Here is a 20051-nt window from a genome sequence, read left to right on the forward strand (position 1 = left end):
TGCAGAAAACATGATGTAACACAGCTGCTTAGTTCAGAGAGGCACTGTGAACCTCCAGGTCTTTCCTAAAAGATATTAGCTCAGATACAGTACATCATTAAGTACAACAGGCCTTGCTGTTATCCTCATATTGAGGATTTTTATTCAAGCAACACAATGCTTTTACTTAACTCTAGAGCCACCTTCTAACGGAACAGTGAGGTATCTACACCTAGAGACATTCACTAAGTACTATCCCAGACTTTGCTGGCAACGTAAGGAACTTATCTAATCAACTTTATAGGTCACGAAGTAGAAATACCTTCACTCGACAGGTCTTTCTTCTTTAAGAGATTTACATTGCATGAGTGAGGGTGTCAAAACAGTTTCTATAACTAACTTTTGGTTTCATGTTTGTTTAACCTCTTACCTATGAGATAATGGCAGATCTAAGGACAGCAATTCCTGCTGAATAAACACAATAAAAGCCATACAAGAGTAATTTCTTTTTCAATTAAAAAATTTCAGCCTAATATTCTGTCATTTAAGTCATAAAAAGGCCAGTGGCTGTTCAGCTAGGCTATACAATCCCTAGGGGACCATGTGCCCACAAGGTTCTTTTCTCACAAAGCTACACAAATTAATCTTTTGTATCATCTGCCTAGCCTTTTTGGTACATCAGTCAGTCTTTACTATTACAGAAGGTATTTCTGGGAATTTCATCATCCCTAAATGCTATTTCTTAACTTACTGGGTACTGAACTAATCAATCATATTCTTATTGTCATTGATATAGAACTACCCGAATGCCATTAATTCTCTATGATGATTTTGCAGAATTAGGATTCATCAAAATAATAGAGGGTGATAACTTCAAAAGAATGTACAACTGCTTTCATGATACTGATAGACAAATTTTGCTTATTTGCTGTTCACAACACTGTAGCTGTTTTCCAACAAGAAAAAATTTTCAGCACCGTAATTCCCAAGGTAATTATATAGCATTGTTGCCTCTAGTCTGATATACTTTCTGCTCCTGTTCTCTACTCTTTCTCAGATTGTTTACATGTATATTTCATGAGAAACAAGCAGTCTGGAGTATGGCTGGGTTGTATAAGAAAAATCAGGGATCTCTGTGACAGCTGATGAGAGAGAAAAAGAGAGGCATTTGAAGGTACATATAATAATTTCCCTTCAAAATTTGAACTAGAGGTGCATAAAATTAAGTCTAAATCTCAATTCCAAATTGAATTTAAAACAAACAACAAAAAAGTATTGATAATCTGGGTCCAAATTCTGAAATATTTTCTCAACACCAACTCAAGTTAATCTCACAACTTGAAAGAGTGCCCTGTTCTATAAAACACAAATGAACTATCACTGCTGGAGGTGGCTGGAAATTTGCCAAAGACCTAATAAATAGGCAAGTTAGGAAAAGGAAAAAGGAGACAGAGCTGTGGTTGTGGTATATAGTCTGCAGTAATTTAAGAAGGTAATAATGGCAAGAGGCACATCCATGGGGAAAAATGGCCTGAGTCTTTTCTTTGGGTGATATTTCAGACTATTAGCAACTTCTGTTTCACCATCACAACTAAATTTTCACGTGCTATTTGTTAATTATGTTAATAACATTTTAAAAATATCTCCCGATTGCTATTCTGAAAAATCTTGTATGGAATTTTACTTTAAAATCAATCTTATTCCTTTTGTAGCTATTTCACATGTGTAAAAGGCACTTAACGTTCGTGAAATTACTAAATTATCTCAACCGCTACATGTTTCATTTATTAGTTGTTCTTCAAGATCTAAATCATCTGATGTCTTAGGGACAGATACTACTCTAGTCTACAAGGCAATTCCCACTGACATCACTGAAAGATGCACCTGTGGATTTATGGTGGAATAAGACTCTTAACGTGAAGATTGTTCATTTGGGATTAGGTTGGTTTTAGCTTTTAGTATTCTTGGGTTATGGAAGCAGCTTCTTATTAATCAGTAATGTCAGTCTATTGAAGCTTTTAAGATTTGACTTCTCTGATGGTTTGGAATTCCCAAAAGAAACACAGCGAGAAAACTGTACATAGCTCCCCCTTGGCAGCCCACTTCTAGCCCAGCTGAATCTCAGGTTTCATTGTAAGAGTTTTGTTCTTAAAAGCTGAATAATTTCTTAGACATTTCACTATTACAAGGAAGAAACAGAAGACAATACGAGGCTTCTTTCCTCACTCCACAGATCTTACAGAAAATTTCCTCCAGGTCACAATCACATGGAAGCAAAGCAGCACTCCCCTTATTTTCAGTTTTGTACAGTGCTTGTTCTTGTCTGGAAGGAATAAATCTCCCAGGCCATAATTTACTGTGTATGCATGCGAAAAGCTTATCTCTTGAGGTTTGGAACTGAAACTGTTTGTTTGCTAGTTTGTAGGGAAGACTAAAAGCATTTTCATCATATACAAAGCCTTTTGTTTCTACATACAATATCAGACAGTAGTTAGTGAGGAGAATAAAATATAAAGAAAATATTTGCATGCGATATTTTGCAGTTGAAGAGCAGAAATTTTACAAATGATGTTTACATCATGAGTAGAAAATGCAAGGTTAAACATGAAAATACATAGCAAAGATGAGCAATCAGCTATCACTTACTGGGTTGCTGATATCAAAATATCTCTCATTACCAACCCCTGAAGTTTCACCTGCTGTCAGGTCTCAGTTCTAAAACACCATGAATTTTAAACTCCCTTTTCCTCGCAAGAGGCATTGTTAATAGCACAGTAACGAAACTTTCATTAACAAAATTTTCCCTGATTGAATCTTATGTTTACTGTATTCCTCAAATGCTATAGAAATAACTATTTTCCCTCTTTTGTCCAATTCTCAATATGAAAAGAGGTTTTACGTTTAAGGCCAGACACAGAAAGGAAGAGGTACATAGCAAGTGAAAAAGAAAACTCATCACTATCAGACACAATTTTCCTCCCCAATTCTCCAAGATTGGACAGTATTAGGATTAAGAATAAGAAGAAAATTAGAATGGTAGAGAAAAGGGCTAACCGCTTGCCTTTTCCCCTCATATTCTACTCTTCTAGGACAGTCATGCAGAACAAAAAGGAAGAATTCATCTGCGAGTTTCTCCTGCCCTTGTCTTCTAGCTTGCCTGAGAAACTATCCCAAGTCCATAACAGAGGGATTTAACAGCAGCGGAAGGCACTTATTCATCCTAGCAGCCTTGACTCAGAAGAACAAAACAAATAAATCAGAATACATATATGAAATTAATTTCTCGAATGTATGTGAGTAGAGTTCTCTCTTTCTTTGGACATCCACACACACATGCACACACAAATTTGGACACGCTTGGGCACACACATTTGATAGAGATTATCCTCAGATTTATCTGGCTTGTGAAGTTTTCTAACCAACAATAAACCTGTGTCATTAGGTCCCAAATCATTCACTACATTTAATTATAGTCTAACTTCCTCAACATGTTCCTACATTTCAAAAGCTTTCAAAAATCATTATCATGTTAAAAAAAAACAACTAAGTTATTGTCTTGGCTTTCCTCCAACTTCCACATGAGCAACTAAAAAATAAGTTGAGGATTACATAGTTCTGAATCAGGCTTGTCCTTTAATTTGTCAACCTGGTGAATATTCTACGAGACTTCTCAAGTGATTTGGTTCAATCCTTGGTAATTGTTCCTTACGCACTGTTTTTGACTCCAGACATCGGACACTACGGTGTAGCATTTGAAATAATTATTTACTCTGATGGCTTTTGCTAACGTGACCTTTTAGCTTTTAATGAAACCTGATCTTTCATTTTCTCTCATTAATCTTACATTAATCTTAATCATTAATCTGATTTTCTTTCATTAATCTTACTATAAGTATTAGGAACCTTTCCATTGCCAGTACTTTTAAGAAACAAATGGATTAACTGAAAATGTACTCCTTTCTCAAAAAGCTGATTAGCTGTTTTCAGTAGTCAACACCAACCTCCTCATCCTTTTGTGTTTAACTGCAAAATACAGAATCTCTAACCAAGCCAGAATATATGGACCTTTCACCATTCCTTTTATTATGTGATTTAAATATCACTTTGATCTATTTTAACCATGTGGTACATTAAATATTTGTCCCTATTTTAGATAGTAAGTAGGGCAAGCTATTTTCTGAAGAAATAGTATTTACTGTGCATGTGGGTGGTTGTTTTTATTCCGTGATATATTCCACAGTTCAGAGAAGCTAAGTTTACCAGCCCTGTAGAAGATAGCATAGGGATTTACATCTCTTCAGAACTGACAGTAACTGTCAAGAGCAGTAATGCCTAGTTGACAGTGACAGCTGACAAAGGTCATTTCTGAGTTAAGGATGAATTAAATGTTCTAAAATGTGAACGCGGAAACAGCTTTAAGGAGGAAAGCATGTTAAAAGAAATGATGTCTCATTTAGCAAAAATTACCCTTAAAATTTCAGTCTGAAGAGTAATACCGAAAGCAATTTACTAAAATAAAATTGATTACAGCAAATATAAGATAAGAAGTAATCCAGTATTTAAAGCTAAGAGAAAGCAGTTTTCTTACATGCTACAATTAGAAATTATTAAATTTCAGTTGACTACTACCAGCACAAACTAAAGAAAGGGGAAAACAACAACAACAACAAAAACACTGAAAATGTTACCAAAGACCAAGATAACAAGACCAGATAACAAGACCAGTTATCTTTTTTATTTTTATCACTATTTCTGCATATTCACCATAATGACTGGCCAAGCATAAATTCCCTTAGGGATTCAGTTATGCTTGACAAATCAGAAAAGAGACAATTTCATATACATACTCTTGAACCACCAACTCAACTTCTTACTTACATTTACATTCCTGTTTGCTAGATTCCAAGTTTTTAATAGTTCTTCAAATGTGGGATAATAATATTTATAGAACCTGAAAAAAAAAAAAAAAAACAAAAAACAAAAAACACTATAATCTACAGTTTCTTTGTCCCCAACTACTACAGCAAGGTGAATTGGAACAAAGCAAAACATATTATGACTAAATAGATAAATGTAAAATATAACAGAGAAACATATTTCCTTCAATGTATTGCTTTAGTCTACCAGTTGAATGATAAAATGAACTATCACAGTTGCAACTCAAGGAAATGTCTGCATAGGTTTACATGGATAATGAAAGATTCCTGGCAGAGTTTTCTTAGGCAGCCAACACACGCTCCTGATTCTACTGAATATTATCGCAAATATAAGAAAATACTTCTATTTTAATGATAGAAGCAAGTAACAGAGTCTTGTTACTTTGAAAATGCCCTTAATCTACCTTCTCATAAATCACTACTACTACTACTTAAAATGAATTTATAAGACACAATTACAATTGAATTGTAGCTGACTGAATATCAGAGAACGGTTGACTCACAAAACTACATTAACTTCTAGTATGTATTGTAATCTAGTATGCTGTAAATATCTCAACTAATCCTACAACTCTAAAGTAAAAACATAATAAAATATATGGACATTGTCAGATTTCAGAGCTTCTCAGTAGGGACAGATATATTTGGACTAAGGCCAACCTACCTCTTATTTTTTCCTGAATGAAGAGACCATATTAAGATTAATCTACTATTACACACCCTATTTTCTGGAGATTTTGTTTTTTTTTCATAACTCTTTCCCTTTGAATATTTTGCTCTCATTTTTTATGTCTGGAACCAGAGACAGAATTCTGATAACACTCCTGTCACTGCAAGGATAATACAGGTAAAGCATTATCGCCCCACTTCTAAAGTATATTCTTTCTTCTGATTGTTTAAGGATTAGGGCTGTTTTGTTTGTTTGTTTGTTTGTTTAAGTATAACTCTGCAAAATGTGTTCTGACAGCTCTTGACAGTTTCATTCTGATCCTCATTTCCATGTCCCCATGGAGGGCATTCAAAAACAACTTATGCATCACAGAAAACGTGTTAGAGAATTTTTTTCTTGGTGCTACAGATGCATACACAGGGCATTGGACTCAACTGTATTCACAATCTGAATGAGGTTTCTTAATGTGTGCTAGCAAAATAAACAATCCTGTGATGCTAAGGAATCATGAAAAACAAAAGGAAAATGAAATATGAGTCAAGGCCCTAAAATTTGTTTCCATTAAGGACCAATGCTAATCATCCTGACTGTTCTCTCCATCATCACAATGACTAACCCAAACCATTCTGACCAAGAATCAATATGGCCTTGAGAGTTTCACGGGACAGTGTCTTTTTGGTAAGTTCTGTCATAAGTCACACTTCCCAGCCTCACTGCCTGAAATTATGTCCCGGACCAAGGGCTGATTTGCCTAACTTCAACTGTCAGCTGTATGATTCTCATCCACCTTTTTCAACACAACCAGAAACTTCCTTCATGTTTCCCCCTTGCCATCCTGACTATTCCTGCACCACTACTAGAGCACATGTAAACTTTCTAGAAAGCAAAGTTTCTCTATAAAAAAGACTATGGGTTTTGTTCAAATTTTTTATTTTGATGAGGTCCCACCAAATTAAAGACAAAACTCCCACAAACCACACAGGGATTATTTCAAAGTGCACGGGGGTCCAGACCCATTCAGAAAAAATCTATTCAAAGTCAAAGTACCTGAAGTTGGTTTCAGGAAGTATTTGTGAGACAGTTTGCTACAAAGGAAATTCACTTGGTGAATTTCCACAGAAATTATTATTGGCTTGTGGGCTTCCCAGCCCAGGGCAAACATCAAGATTTTTCAAGCAGAGGGAGTATGGGGACCCAGTGCCAGTTTGTCACAGTGATCAGGATGCAGATGACAGGCAGATGATTTTTTTTTTTTACTACAAAACCACAAAGCCCAAATCCTTAGATTCACAGTATCACAGTGCTAGACTTGGGATTTCTAGCAGCCAATAGGAACAATAATACTCATGGTACTGATTCATTTTCTTTGTTCCAGAGGCCCTGGGAGAACATTTATTTAAGAAATAGCATATATTGGCATCCCATAACAGCATTTTTTGCCTTGTAGGAAATTTGAAAGCAATTTGAAAACAAACAAATCAACCTTGCAAACCCGTGTTCTCAGCTAGCTAGCTCAATCCTCACACAGTATTTTAATTAGCATTTAAAGAATAAGCTGAATTTTCACATGTAATGCTCTATGTATGTTTTTTAATCCATAGAGTGTGGGTCTTCTGAATGTATTCTAGTTACTTCTCATAGAGATCAGACATATTAGTCCAATGGATCTCCCTTGTCTACATTGTGTTGCGTGTTTTAATATACCTTACTATACATAGCAAGTAACACCATTTCTTGTGTTGTTGTTGTTTGTTTTCTGTTGCCTGTACACTACCTTAAGAGCCACAGGTTTTATTCCAGTGATACATTTAAGAAGATTTAGCAGAGAAAGCAGGATAACATCTAATTAGATTCCAGGTTCATTTTTGGAAATATTCAATGTACCACATTTGCTGCAAGTACCAGAATTCTTGGTTCAGATATTTCCTACTAAATTAAAACTGGGTTAACAGAAGGTAGCATGCAGCTGGTGTCAGAAAAATGACGTGTTCAGAGAGAGAGAGAGAAAAGAAAAAAGTGATGCCTTTGCCTAGTGTAGCCTTTTCTTAAAGAGAGACAAACCACTTCTTTCTTTTAGGAAGTGCATAACCATGTTGCATATACATGTACATCATCTAAAACTCAGTGTGTTGCTAAAAATGTTCCATATACAGTCACGTCAAGGACATTTGAGTTATATTTGGACTTTTGAAAACCTAATCCAAATTGCCAAATGACCAAATACATCATAACTACGATGGGCTTCAAGAGTAGGCTATTTCATTTTACCAGCTGATGTCCAGACCTATCCCAAAGGTGAAAGATGGGGGATGAATCCAAGATGTAAAACATGTCTTTACTGTTATGTTATGTCTTTGATAAAGAGGAACTTTAGCAAAGCAACCAAAGAACACTCTCTATCTTCAGTGTCTCATTCAAAAAAAAAAAAAAAAAAAAAAAGCATTCAAAGGAAACTGACAATAATAGAGCAGCATCTGCTTCATTTTGTTTCTCAGAAATACCACATGGTGATGATTTTACAAGTAATTGTTGCAGATGTTTACCTTGTTGTGAACTACTGCCCTATTTAATATCTGCCAAACGGGAGCTTACTTACAAACATAGAAACTTTTCCATGTTTCCCTTCAAAGCTTTTACAGAAAATCTTCAGCTACACACAAAAGGACTCCAAGTAAAACACTCTGAGGTCCTGCCACCTTGTGAATTCTGTTCTCATTTGTGAAAGTGCTGCCACTTGAGAAATGTTTGCACAAGGAGATGAAGAATAAAAAAATGAAAATAATGGTCATTGCAACCAAAAACTTCAACATGTATCCTGAAAAGAAGCTGTGTAAGAAAAATCTATGCCAAAGAAAGCTTCTTGCAGCAGCTAGCAGGGTCTAATGCACTAAACATGCATTAGAGAGAGAATACATTCTCAAAGTAAAATGAGATTCACATTCTGTTTTCCTTTTTTACTGATTGTCCCTTCCTAGAACATTTACTTTATCAGCCAAGAATGACATCAAATTTCACAAGACGAATTGCAGCTTCTGCAATAAATGGTTTCTAAAGGATTTAGGTGTAAATCAGAGAAATTTCAGATCTGTTGATTATGCTGTACTAAGCTACTTGACAAGCCCAATCCATTGCTGAAAAACACTCAGCAACGGCTTGCTATTTGTCATGTTCTTTAGAGCTCAGAACAGAAAATACTCTCTTTGCTTGACTGCATACTTCCACTAGCCTTCCAGAAGGCTTTCCTGGGTTCTTCCCCAGCATGTAGTTTTCCTGATACTTCAGTATCTATTTATACCACATCTAATATTTATAATGGGAGTGAGATACACTTTACACAAGTGTGGTGTTACGCAGTTGCAGTGGCTGAGAGAGTCATCAAAACTTTAGCAAGTATAAATTGTTCACATACAACTTTTATGTTATCCTTCTTGGATGAAAAAAAATGGCTAAATGCTGATTTGAAGCTGTAAAAGAGGGAAAATACAAAGCAGTAACCTAAGTAACCGGTGAATGACATTATCATCACAGGGCAGTGCAGCAATCGTATAAATACACATATCACAAAGAAAAAATATTCCTTTCACGTTTTAGAAAGCATAAGAGCATGTGTGTGGCCCGTGCTGCCCATAGCACAGCTGCTGCATACAGTCTTTCTCCCTCATTGCAAACAGGAATAGTTCATCTCCTTTTGTGTACAGAAAACTTAAGGGAGGATGCTATGGAAATACATTTTTGTAGTTTCGGTCCAGATTAACAAGTCATAGAAAATCTTACATCACACCCACAGTATTGATGTACACAACCCCGTCTGCAAAGTAGCATTAACCATATTTCTTGGTGTGGTAGGCTTCTTTGGGAAGACAGAATATGGTACAGATACATGTACAGTCTCAATTTCGCATGGACCAAGTTAAAAGCAGCATCATTACTCAATTGCCTTAGCTCAAAACAAGTTCAGACACACTAGAAGAGTACAGTGAAGAGAGCATATGGTGAAAAATGTTCCTTTCAACCTTTGCACATCAGCCCAAAGACTCAATTTAAACACTTCAGAGAGGGCAAGGCACTTCAGCAGCTGCTAATGAGCACAGGAGCTTTGTTACACAGGTGAACTTAAATAAGGATCCTTTCCTAAAGTATGTGAGCAGAGCTCTTCTAGCAATGCTGCTAACACAAAAGGCTTCTGATATACTTCCACTTCAACCAGAGTGACAGATGTCTGATATGTTTTACTCTTGACTTAAGAATTCTTCATCCTTTACACTCTGTTGCTAATACTGACAGGTTAAATAAAAACTCATTACAGTACCTATATTTAACACTTTGCGCACTATGTAAGAGAATATTCTTATTTTAGAGTTAATAAACATGTAAATGTCTTAAAACACTTTTAAGATGATGCATTGTCCTGCCCAGCTAGAAATGTTTTGTATTTCCCTGCAACTCTTATAAGTATCAAAGTTGCTAAGATTAATGTCCATATAGGAAAATTTAGAGCATTTCCATTTAAATAAAGCTCAGCATCAGTGTTTACAGTCCTCACCCTGAAAAAGGGGTTGCCAAGGGACTACAGTGTGCTACTCCAAGAGAAAAATCAAATAGTAATTCTACTTGTTATATGTTTCTAATTATAATCAACTACAAAGCCTTTCTTAATGAGACAACTGTGTAAACAAGGACTTTTCTTACAGATTATGAAACTACATGTTCTAACAGGGGGTACTACTAACTCCAGAACACAGATGCTGCTTTATAAATACATAAATCATTTTCATTATTATTTTCTGTTGATAAATTACCTATGGGATGTTTGATACTGAGTGCATCAGTGTCATTCTTAGTCATCTGGCCACAATGGACTTTGAATCTGTCCTTCTGTCCCGTCAATCCTTTTTGCTAGTGCCACGTGTTATACTGCTTCTAGTACTTGATCCTGTGCTTGCAACTGGATGTGCACTGCACCTCTAAGACCACAAATAATCCCATTGAATACCTCTACAATATTTTACTTGGAAGCACCGCATTCATTCATTACTCAAAAGTTGAAATTTTGAATGCATAAGAACAATATAATATTCTCTGTCTCGTGACTGAAGATTGGATTAACACAGTTCTTCAAAACAAATTAAAAAAGAGGCTGGAATAAAAGAGATTGAAAACAACTGCCATCTGATGAAATGAAAGGATTATTCTATATATAGTCACGAGGACATTGATTTTACTTCTGTGAACATTTCTGAGCGTCAATACATTGTTAAAATATCTTATGGGGAAAAAATAAAAAAGGCATGGCAAAAGAATGAAAAATCTCAGTCAAATCTAAATTGAGCAAATGTTAACAAATGTTTTGGCAGATATTCCCTCAGTTTAATTACAGAATGAGTCATGTTTAACTATCCTTCTGGGTTACAAATGGAGAGTTCCTTAAAAGATTTATTCTGTATGTAGACATAACATATGTGCATATCTAACAGTCTTACGAATATGTTTTTTCAATATACAGCTGCTGATAATATGCACTATTTACAAAATTAGAACAATGCTCATTTGGATTTCTGACACAAAGGAGGTGTGTTATTACCCTATGATGTGTTTTCCTTTTTAGAATAGAACAACAAATCAGAATATTTTAGATAACAGTCTGAAAACAAGGAACACATACATTATTGTATTAAAACCTAAAATGGAATGACCTTAAAGAACTATCTGAAACTTTTTGATATGAAGAACCTGTAGACAGTGGTTCTCAGTTTTCAGTCTTTCTTTCCAGGGATCTGGATCTATTTATTGAAGGGATCCACAAAAACTAATTATGGAAAGCAAATGCATTGTATGTATCTTCCACTGGGAAAGTTTTTTTATGAGCATTCAAAAAATGGCAGAGGTTAAACCCATTAGAATGATAGCCTTTACTCAGGTGAAACAAAAGTTTTGCTAGAGTAAGTTTAAGAAGTGGTGAAAATACTTTCAAACATGCAGATTCCCTCCTCTCAAGAGGAAACCAAGGTGTTTACTACTGTAAAAAGGTAAGAATGGTACGAAGACAGAGCCCTTCAAGCTGCATGCTAGGGATTATAGATCGGGCCTTGTTCCAATGCTGAAAGGTGAAGCAGTCCAGTTATGAATCAGGGAAGTCACTGAAATGATTGCTAAATTTCAATGCAAGGGTCTAGGCAACAGCAGCTCTAAGGGGAATGTGATATTATGCAGAGAAACGAAAGAGAAATGCTTCTTATATATGCAAGTTCAACTGCCATTTGTCTTGCTATCACATTTTAATTGTTGATACTTGTGGATATTAGAAGTAAAACAATTAAAACCATGAGTTTACTGCTACCAAATATACACACCTATTGCTTAGGCACTACAGTGGCATATATAAATTACCAAGGTTGAAGCTATCAGCTGACAGAAATGCATCCCTCTCATATGCCATACAACAGGAAGCATGGGTTAGATGAGTTGGTTCTCTACCTGCTATAGTGTGCAAGTGTGTACCTGTGACACATTTTTCTACTTCTGTTCTCCCTAAAAAGCCGCATAGTCTCTTCACCTCCTAAAACCTAACTGAATGAATTACAGTGCTAACTACTTGAATGGAAGGATATATCCACTGGAAACCCTACATCCATTTCTACATTCAACCCTGACCATATACATTTCCTGGCAGAACCAAGATTAATGTGTTACATTTTTAGAAGAGGTATTAGTCACTTGGGCTTTTCTGCTTTCACTTTTTAATGAGGTAGCATTTATCTTTGTACCTTCATTTCCATCCTATGAATGAATCATAAAGAATTATCAATACAAATGCTTTCAATGTTTAGCTAGCTAAGGTACCATTACAATATCCATCATTATGTTCAGTTTTCAAGAAAATAATTCTGCATCACAGCTGTATTCCACCTACAAAAATGTGGGGTAGGGATGGACTCTAGTCAAGAAAACTTCAGGTATCTGGATATTTTCTAGCAATAACCATATAAAATGTTCTGGCCCTTTTGTGTTCAAAATGCAAATAAAAAGTAGAAGCTGAGAGTTTTAATGACTCACTGATGTCACAAATGCATTTAATTTTGACAAGGCAGACATCTTGTTCTTATATTACTTGTGTTATGCTACACTTTTTTTCTGAAGTATTTCATTAATTTTCCAAATTTTGCAATTCTAAGAAGGAATGGATTTTATATTTTCCTCTGTTAACATGTTGTTAGCAAATATAGACAAATAATGATTGGGATAGAAGTGTCCTCTTTATCACAACTCAGACCATTTCTTTTGAAAACTGACAAGTTCAACATAAAAAAAGAAATACAAAAATGAAATACACCTATAGCAATTATTCTGACTCTAGGCAGTTACTTACTAAAAATCACTGCATTACTTATTAAAAATCAAATATCAAGTTAAATTTTCAGTCAGAAAAGGCAGTCACACATTACAATGATGCCCAAGGCAGTACCTAAATATCTTTCTGATTTTGGAAGAATTCTAAATAAGCACTGATTCCTTAAGATTGTATCTATAGTGGATTCCAGGGTTTTCCCTTGTGTGTTGGTTTTTATATGTAGCAAGCATGGTAACTGTAGTTATTTATAAAATTAAAATATTTTAAAATAAATTATTAAATTTATATTATCAGTAATTATTTTATTTGAAAAGAATTTCATACTGGGAGCTCTCAGAAGAAATGGGCATTGAAATAGTCCACTGGTTGTACAATAAAATATTCCTGGCTACTTTTCTTCCAGTCCACGTTTGAATGGGTCAGCAACAATTGGGCACACTACAACACATTTCAGTTCTTCAAATATCCCAGAGTCTAGCTTTGAAATCATGGAATAAACGAATGCCTCCTTTTTTTTAAAAAAAAAAAAAAAAAAAAAAAAAAAAAAAAAACACTGTGATTGTAAAGAAGCTAAGAACATCAAGAATGGACACAAAAGGAGAAATTTCTGGGGAATATAGCCCAATCGTCATCAGCATTCTCGACAATCGCAGGGTAACCCAGAGTTGAATGTCTACTAACATACACAGAAGTATTTGTACCCTCCACTCCTTCTACAAAAGAACTACATATTGTGACAGACTGTTCCCTCTCTTGGCTACAGAAGGGAAGGCAGATGATGAGAGGTTACAGGAGACTGCAGATTAATATATGAAAAGTCTTACTTGATTCTGATAACATTTCTTAAATAGGAAAAGGAGATGCATTGGCAGGTGCTGAGTAGGAAGGTTATGGTGGGGGGAAGCACCGAATCACTTTCTGTGGAAGGACAAAGAGCTGTGCATTTGTCTGACAGTCTTGGGATTTACAATTAGATTGTCTTCAGGAGCAATCACGTGTTTCAGTCTCATTACTGCTGTCCACCACCACTACTTCTTCATGATGCTAGGGCCCCTTACATAGCAGCATTTCAGTGGCTAACTCCGGGTGTAATTTTACTTTTAGTATAAAAGTGCATTTTTACACTGCAGCTAAGGAACTTCATTCAAAAACAACATCAAACAACAACAAAACTAAAAATAGACACTATCTGGTTAAAGAAAACGAAAGCACATTATATCTTCACAGTTAGATATCCAGTAAAAACTGAAATGAAAGTCTGAAAATAAATTGAGAAATAATTTTTAAGGGGTATCATTTTTTGCATAGATAGGCAAATCTGGTTCCTTTGCTAAATGATTATGTTTGTATATTTGTGCTTATATTCTCACATGCATTTAGAATACGTAGAAAACTTGACATAACAATTTTTTGCCTTTTAATTCATATGGTTGCAATGAAGTTTGATGAGTACAAGGCACTTGGAAGCCCTTGGATGAAAGGCATCATATAAACGTTATTCAACAGCACTTCAATTATCAGTAATTCAGTATTCACAAATCATAAAATAAAGACTTGGTTGCTGTCAGTCATGATTTCTCTAGTAGAAAAGCAATAGTTCTGATAAGCAGAGAGAAAATAACAGTAAAAACATGGAGACAAACACTGATTTCTAAAGCTGAGTACTGCATCTTTTATTACAAAACTTTTGGATGGAAATACTAACAGACTTTTTTTTTTTAACTATTAATTACAGAAGATAGTGATCATTTGTGAAAATTTACGCCTTTTGAGTAGCTTTTATAATCATAAAAAGTATGCTTAGTGTTCCTACTAACTGATTGCCTTGCTGCAGTACCTGCTAAGAGATCAGAGAATGTGCTGGCAGTGAAAGGAGAATTGCTAAATCCAATACCTTGACTCATTCTTTTCATTTTAGGAAAGACAGATGAGAAAACTGGCAATGTACTCTATATCTATATTTGTGCCAAACAGCATTGTCCATCTAGCATAACTGATCCAGCAATTACAGCCAGAAACTAGAACATAAAGAAAAAAATAAATAAATTTGTGCATCAGTGTCATGGTGATGTGGCATCATACAGTGTTAAGCATGAGAAATATCCCTTATCCTCATACAGAATAACTAGTCAACAGTGTCCCAGACAGATGAGGACTCTACGCTTTGATTTTAGCATAAATGATAACCACTTTATTACAGATATGGGTAGAAGAGAATTGAAAGATTTAAATCACTTTTGTTTGTTTGTTTGTTTGTTTTCCTCTTACTACACAATCCTTTTCCTGCTGAAAACGGCAGACCTAATACACAATGCTCAAAGTGACCAGAGGCAGGCAGAGAATGGGGGGGGGGGGGAGGGGGAGAGAGAGCGGGGAGAACCCACTATGATTTTTCCTTCTTTGAGCAATAAGATCAATACCAATACTTGCAGCTAGAAAAGAAGAATAAACAGTTATTTTTGGAAACAAGATAAAAGAGAAACGCTTTTTAATGCAATGGGTAATGAACTAGATAGGGCTGTGAGAGACATATGATACGAAGTCATGGAAGCTGACACTAAAGGCAAGTTCAATACAAAAGGGGTAAGAATTAGATAAATTAATGTTCAAAACACTCATAAATTGACTTTAAAATGATTAGAGATTTATCCTTAACCATTCATAATACATCAGTGAAGGATGCTAGGGAACAGAACACAGAAACCACCAGGATCACAAGCTCATCTCTTTTTGCCACATGTAGGAAGAAAGTATTGGCCTGAAAGGACATGTAGTGCATCTCTCCCATTCTTAAGCTCTTCTCTGTGGGTTTGAAACAAATCAGAAATCTAACCATAAGTTAATAAAAATATCCTTGAAAGAGCTACAAGGGAAAACAATGCAATCAGATATTCCCAATACCAAGTAAATATTTGTTTTTCATGTTTTAAAGTTTTATTTCTTCAAATGCGAAAGAATAATAGAATTGTGTACTAATTGATTTGATCCCATTTAGGATTGTTGAAATTTTATAAAGCACAGAGGCAGCACTAGATAAGTTTCCAATTTTAATACCCCTACTTTCCTATGCAAGGCAGATTAGACCATGTGGGCAGCCAAACTATGCACAGGGTATTTACTAAAGAGTATTTTCTTACACAAGCTAAGTAAAAAGCAATTCTGTGTTTTCTATGTAAATATTGAACTTCCATAACATTCCCTGCTTAAAAAGATGAAGTGTTCTGGTATTGGCTGCTGTTTTGCTCTCACCACCCTGTCTGCTACGGACCATTTCCAGACCTGGATACCATACAGTTAATACTTTCTCATGTTTCTTCTCAGATCCTAAGTCAGAATCCATGAGACAAATGTTAAAGTAATTCAGAAAAGTGCAAGGGACCACACAGATGCCCGTGGACGCCTTGGGCTTTTCATTTATAAATGCTTTCTGCTAAAAGGGCTCTAAGTAGTATAAATTAATATCATTTAGTATTCATTAAGACTGATTAATAGGATATTGTACATAAATTATTATCAAAAACTTAGATGAGCTTCGAGAAGTTAGCCACTTCCATGTCAGGAGGAAAGACCTGTGCCTAATACCTTCTGTTTGAAAACTTTAAGGAAAAAAAAAATGACACACTACAGGCTGCCAGCAGTGAAATAGAGTGGTGAAGCATTCTAGCTCAGCATCAAATTTGTTCTTCCACTTGATTTACACTCCTTCTTTGTAGCTTTGTTCCTGTAGTGATGTGTAACTGGTAGGCACTATCAGTTCCAGACTCTGTATGTCGCATCCCAAGCCTATGATAGGACAAGGCCAGTCAGACACCAAAATCCCTTCTTTCTCCCCATTTCTATAGTCTCTGAAGGAAAGATATCCAGGCAACAGATCAGAGAGATCACAATGACTGGCAAATGAAGATTGTAGACAAACCTCCACAGTTTGGATGGTGCCTGTATCTGATCAGCACACCAAGGTAGCAAAAGGCACAAGCAATCTTGGAAGCATTACTTAAATATTACCCACATACTTCATGTAGGCCCTCTTTCCTAGAGCAGCCCTGAATTTGTTAAATGAACCTCCTACTGAAGCATATAGGAGTCACAGCAGAGTGACCAGGTTCAAATCACTGCCAGAGTTAACAGGTTCCTGACTTGCTGTGCTCCAACACCTGACATAGCAAGGCCACAAGGTAAAGAATATATTCTGAACACCCTAAATATAGACAGACTAAACAAAAGGAGATAGACCAGCTTCTTCGATCTCTGCATACGTCAGGCTGTAGGGATGCACTTTTCTTCCTGAACACACTGAAGGTATTATTAAATAGGTTAATGCACTCATTCATGGTTCAAAGTATTCATTGCTATCAACTGAAAGTCAGCAGCTCACCCTGACTTCTGACTCCATCTGATGAATTACCTTGTCTGCAGTGCTGGAGCTATAAATGAACACAACATCTGTTGGAATGCTAGGTTTGAAAGGCTGGCTGAATAAATCACTCTGTAGAAATTCCCAAAGCTACTAAGGCTCTTTCCACAGCTTCTGTCCTTTGCCCTCCCCTGCCATGCATATATCCATACTTCTTCCCATCTAGCAGGAATTATTTTAGTATTGTTGTTTGCTCCATTTCAGTGTCTTAAAGGCATATGTTCTGTGGGGCCACATAAGAGGGTCAGTGGTGGTGGTAAGAGCTATTACTCTCTATTACAAAGCATAGAAAGTTCAGTTACTGCTTCAGCAGAAAGATTATTAGTGCTGTTTTTAACCTCCATGTTTAGAAAGAGCATTAATGAATTAAAAAGAGTGAGTATATAAGATAGTAATTTGTGCTCAGTTCTTTGGCAGCAGTAAAGAAAATAACAGATTTGGCTGGCTCTCCTTGTCTTGTTCGGCTTTGCCTTCTGGTATCTCCTTTTCCCAGTCCTCCTCTTTGCAGATTAAATAGGAAGACTCTCACAATTTGAGAAGACAGCTATTGGGTCTCAATGGGGATTGCAGTTTGTCTCTAGCAAGTTCACATTCCCCTCAGTTTTTACTGGTACTTAATCAGATTAACTGTCCGTGTTTAGGAAGGGAAGAGCTGCAACCAGGGAATGTCTGATCCCAAATGTCAATTTCCATCAGGCACTGCAGCATCGTATTTTGACAAAAAAAATATTTCTGGTTTAAGGTCTTCATTAAAATGCCAGGTCTCCTACAAGTAGTTAAAAAGAAACAAACACCTTTTCTTAAATAATACTGTTCAGTATTTCAACCTAATTGACCAGCCCTAAAATCGGTGTCAGAATTATTTACGGTTTAAATACTAATCTGAAATTTTAAATTGGACACCATCCACACATACACAAACATCAGATGGTCATTTTTATAATCCATCATAAACCTGACCTCTTGATAAATAATTGACTCAGCTGAAGTTTCAGATGAAAATATAAAGTTTTTTAGCCACTTAGTCTTTTGGCCTCGGATGCTTCATTGAACAAATGTTTTCTTAAAGTGCTGCCTAGCTACCCAGGTATTATAAATGCATTCCTTCTCCTTCTGAAAGACTAGAAAATATAACATTTCAATAGACTGGTTAATAACTGATGTTGCTTACTGTCCCTCTGTATGTATTTAACCTTATATTTGTTTCGAAATGTGGAATATAAGTGAAAGTTATCTCCACTGTTAGATTGTGCCATGCTATTATTTTTTCTTTTTCTTTATCTGTAAGTTAAAGCAGAAAAAATAATTCTGTATACAAATTAACACACTAGAACCCTCTCAGGATCAGAAAGAGCACCTATGATTGTACACGGCAGCAGATAAAGTGGATGCAGAGAAAAGGAGTTGAAGTATAGAGTTAGCAAACAGTTGATGGTAGTGGATAACACGGGATTCACAGTCCCACTACCATCCTTTTGAGCTGACCATGCCCTCTTACATTACAGGTAGAATACTATTTCCTCATTAAACATTTTGTTCTAGTACATCAACAAACTTTTGTATTTGCATGCTAGCAAACACATTTAAAATAAGGTTTGTCCATGGATCACTCATTGCATACAACCCCATATTTTCACATGGGGTAAAACATTTTAATTAAAGTCGCTTAGGTGTTCCTGAGAAAGGAAAAGACTCATGAAAATTAGTTGAAAATTTAATTAGCAAAGGTTATTTTTGAATATTTGTCCCCAGTGATTTTTTTTCTCACTTTCTGTAATAGGTTGAGAGTGTAGATTACAAAATACTGAATAACATTAAAAAATGATAATGATATCCAGGTTTCTATCAAAGTATAATTCAAGAACTCATTTCCTCATTACAAATTTTAAATCACATGCACATTTTCCCCCCTTTACTGAGGAATTTAATATCTAACTTTGACATATGCTCCACAGACCTATTGTAACTGTTAAACGTTAAAAAAAGCTAATGAGGGAAGACTTATTTATAGCTTAGCCTTTGGCGGTAGGAATTTTAGACAATTTCTGAATCAAGCTTTATAACTTTAGAAGTAAAAATTATATTAAAAAAAAAAAAAAAAAAGAATGAAAGAAAGAAAGGAAAGAAAAATAAATGCCTGAAGCTAAAGGGTATAAAAAAAGTAAAGAGGAGATCTCTTTTTCTATAAAAGTACTGGCATTTATGTTCCTATTGTTCATCTTTGTCATTTTAACAGCAGTTCTCATGCTTTACATCTCAGGCCTTTGATGCACCTTACCAACCATAATGAATACATCTTAATGTAACTGTGAAGCAGTAAGATAGTGCCCTCAAACTTAGGATGAGAAAATGAAACATACATACAAAAAGGATTTATGACCCAGTTGTTGAGCATACTGAGCCATTGAATCAGACTGATCAGACTGTAAGTAATTTTTAAATCACCTGAAACCAAGTGGTTAGACCAGCTCAGTGACCCTAATTGGATCCTAGGAGAAAGACATCCCTAGGAAGCCATAATGTTGTTTATTTTAGTAACTGCTAACATAATGAAAGGGAATACTGCCCCATTTAAGAACCTTGCACTCATTCACCTTCTGGAAAATGTCTTATATGTGTATATATATATTTATATATGTATATAAATATAATGATATATGTATATATATGTAAAATCAGCCTAACTATTGTAAAGCAGTACTT

General features: G+C 35.5%; 1 long non-coding RNA gene across 2 annotated transcripts in view; it reads right to left on the reverse strand.

Annotated features, from left to right (window-relative positions):
* LOC137857881 (uncharacterized) overlaps positions 1-20051 on the reverse strand; it is a 182097-nt gene that overhangs the window by 71386 nt on the left and 90660 nt on the right. The window contains exon 1 of one of the 2 annotated variants that reach the window (XR_011097341.1): positions 4858-4932. The exons of the other annotated variant lie outside the window; for it this stretch is intronic. This is a non-coding gene — a long non-coding RNA (uncharacterized lncRNA). Of the gene's footprint in view, positions 1-4857; positions 4933-20051 lie in introns of those variants that run through there. 2 annotated transcript variants of the gene reach the window in all.

Source organism: Anas acuta, chromosome 5 (genome assembly GCF_963932015.1).
Source record: "Anas acuta chromosome 5, bAnaAcu1.1, whole genome shotgun sequence".
NCBI lineage: Eukaryota > Metazoa > Chordata > Aves > Anseriformes > Anatidae > Anas > Anas acuta.